The sequence below is a fragment of the Phaseolus vulgaris genome, chromosome 8 (genome assembly GCF_000499845.2).
Source record: "Phaseolus vulgaris cultivar G19833 chromosome 8, P. vulgaris v2.0, whole genome shotgun sequence".
In the NCBI taxonomy this organism is placed as follows: domain Eukaryota; kingdom Viridiplantae; phylum Streptophyta; class Magnoliopsida; order Fabales; family Fabaceae; genus Phaseolus; species Phaseolus vulgaris.
The window spans coordinates 54,657,499-54,660,972 of record NC_023752.2 but is presented as its reverse complement, the minus strand read 5'-3'; the positions used below and the strand labels follow the sequence as shown (position 1 = coordinate 54,660,972).

General features: G+C 28.2%; 1 long non-coding RNA gene across 1 annotated transcript; it reads left to right on the top strand.

Moving 5' to 3' along the window:
- The first annotated feature begins 675 nt into the window (after positions 1 to 675).
- LOC137827197 (uncharacterized) lies at positions 676 to 1,552 on the top strand. Its single transcript, XR_011083680.1, has 2 exons — positions 676 to 811; positions 1,361 to 1,552. It is a non-coding gene; the product is annotated as an uncharacterized lncRNA (long non-coding RNA).
- Positions 1,553 to 3,474: the final 1,922 nt, after the last annotated feature.

Below are 3,474 nucleotides of genomic sequence, written 5' to 3'. Positions count from 1 at the left end.
GAAAAGGAAAGGTAACACAGATGACGAGGTACACTAACACTAGGCTGCCTCGAGCCCTGCAAAGGTCACACTACTCACAATTCAATCCAAATCTCAATCTGGGTACTTCTTGTTCTATGTTCCTCTTCCTGTTCTTCTTCTTGTCGTGTTTTTCATCTACTCACGCGCTTCTCTTTCTCCTTTTCATTCCCTGCGGGTCCCACTCCTCATTCACTCACTCACCCCATGCATACATCCACCCGGCGCGTGTTCTTTATCTTCTCTCCCTTATGCTCCTCCTCTTTCCAACATTCATCAATTTTCTTTTTATTTTTTATTATTATAATATTCTATTATAATAATTTTTATACCACTCCTGGTATAATAATACACATGCACTTGCTAGAAAACTTGGGCAACTCAAACGCCTGTCTCTTTCCTTGTCCATTGGTCTCTTCTTCCATGGAATGCATGCAGCAGATGCAACCAACCAACCAATCTTTTTTTTTTTTTTTTTTCCTTCCTTCAAGATGAAGATCTGAGAATATTGTTTAACTCTTGGGATTCAACTCTTCATCTACCATTCTACTACATTCTCCTTGAGATCTGAGTGATCAGTTAGGAAAAAAACAAATATATTTTCTGAGTCTTCATAACTTTGGATACCTTTCTCTCAAACAGTGGATCAGTGCAGAGTTTTGATCTTGCAAGAGTTTTAATTTTGTTTGGAATCATTCTAAGATGTGTTCATGTGACAAATTGAAAGTAAGGATGCTTTGTGTGGATCGATTTGCAGGTTTTTACCCTTGTTGTTGGAATATGTAACGACCAGGTATGTGCAGGTTTTGTTTTGTATTTCTTTACGTTAACAACACAGATAAAACTCTACTCTTGTTATTTTTTTTTTATTCAGACACAACTTGTATTTATAATATGGTTTGTTTAAGAAAATATTTAGTTGCATCTAGAAGACTAATTTATTAGTGGTTCGTTAGAAGTCTGAAATATCATATTACTAATTATTGTAACTTGTTTTTTACTGTAGATATACATACACATAATAAACATGGAGATGTTAATTAAGAAGGATTATAAAAATGGTTAATCATAAAACAAATTTAAAAGTAATTCAATGAATCATAACTCATAATTATGCATACACACATTATTTAATTAAATATTCTAAATTTTTTAATACATTCATAAACTCTTTCATATTCACATTTCACCTCTACAAATTGCAAAAATTTATTATCGCTTAATATCTTAATACATACGAACAAAAATTAATTAGTTATTATTTGACTAAAAATTATTAATAGAATCTAAAATTTAGTATCATAAAATACAACTTGTTTTATGAAGTTTTTTCCTATTACAGGTTAATGTTTGGTCTTGAATCGTTTCAAAGATACCCTTAGTGAATTTTTCGTTCTCTGAGTGATGTTTAGAATCATTATGTATGTATTCAATTTAATGATTCTTCTTTAGTTGGTAGTGTTGGGGAAGGCAGTAGGAGATAAACTCTTTATGATTTTAATTGTGTAGTTGAAAATATACTTTTGTTCATTCTTACTCTATATGAGGGTTGGACACTTCTTAAGTGGACCAATTTATTTTAGTTGTTTCTTGCTAATAAAAAAAATACAACTTGCCTAAAATATCATCCTATGTATCAAATATTTCTTATCTAAATCTATCAACATATTACTCAATTTATACTCATACGATGTAATCCCAATTAATACAACAATATTACTACAACACATCATTCTTTCATTGTTATCTTAAACTAACATATTAATCATTTAAGAAAGGAGATAATAAACATTAACTTTTTTTTTTGTAAAAGCTACAAAAATCAATACTTGAATGATATTTTATTAGAGGAAAAAAAAATGATTTAGTTTGCTAAGTGTTTCAAGGAACTTTGAAGAACCAAAACTTTTAGAGAAGATAAGATTAATTTGGTTTCTTACTCAATTGAGTTTTAAAAAAAATATTTGAGTGCTGAATCTAATGTTTTTCTATTTAAAACTATTCATCATGGTTCGAGTGAGGAATTCTATAGTGTGAATACCAAATAAAATGTTAAAGTTCTAACCTAACTTTTAAATTCCTACCACATACAAATCCCTCAAACCATGTCATCATCACTTGAAAGACATAATTACAAAATCAAATTGTTAACTGAATTGAGACAAAATAAAATAAAATTAACATATATTCATCAATGTACTCAAAATATTATTGTTTCTTGAAATGAAACATTCACTTCATTCATTTATAACATACTAAATAGTAGTCGTTCTTATTAAACAAGTAAAAGAATACTTTCTTTTCAATATGATGTTTTAAATCACATTTGTATTATTATATTATTTAATATTCTATTATACATGTTTTGAATTTAAGTTAGTAATATATGTTTGATGATAAAAGATACTTCATTTTGAGATGTAGTATCTAACTCGTTGTGCAACGAACTACAAAAGTATAGATAAAGGAAGACTTCGTTTAATGCTTTGTTTAATGGATTTTAAAGAAAAAACGAACCCAAGGCTATGTCTAATTCATTTTTTTTAAAAAACTGTGCAAAACAACTTCATCTAACGAAGTGGAGAGTTTTCTAATATGGTCAAACAATCCGAGTTTTAGAAAATAAAGTTTGCATGGAGAGCTTCATAACACAATTAGATGAACTATAGAAATATTAAGTTTGCATAAAGCACATGTTAAAATAATCACAAGTAAAACATGTTTCACTCATCTAAGTGTTTAAAGAAAATCACTATGAACTTTAGACCAACTAAATTAATATTATATCGTTGAGGTGTCAACAAATTAATTTGTATAATCTGTATATCACAACCCATAAACTCAAGTCCTTTTTCTTACAAAATTTAAGATAAACTTGATTAAGTTCTTTTTATTATACTCCATTAGCGAACTTCTAAATGTAATTTACAAAATTAATGTTTTTACAAATCACCTTGAGGGATTATCCTTTCAACATACATATCTCATGAAAAATGACCATCAAAACTTCCAATTCGTTGGAATCAAATTACAAGAATTAGAGTTTAAATCGAAATAAATGCATTCGTGTTAACTTTTGCTATAAGCAAAAGAAAAGAAAAGAAAACAAACAGATAAACAAAAGAAAGAGACATTGGAGTGACAATGACAAAACTCTAATATTCAAATAAAGGTTACATCTATTATATGTGTGTGACAATAAAGTGTTTTCTAACTTCGTTGCTTTGAAATATGTAGGTTTAATTATACGTACTTAGAGGTTTAATCTCGAAAATTTAAATAAGTAATATTTCATCAAGATAGAATAAGCTGATATTTGTTGGTAAAACTCTTTTATCTTAACTAGCCGGTGCAAAGTTAATTTAAACTTTTAACACATCAAATGATATATGTGTAAGAACAATAGATTATCTTTCTATTATGAAATTTATTTACATGATCCTTAATCCTCTACCA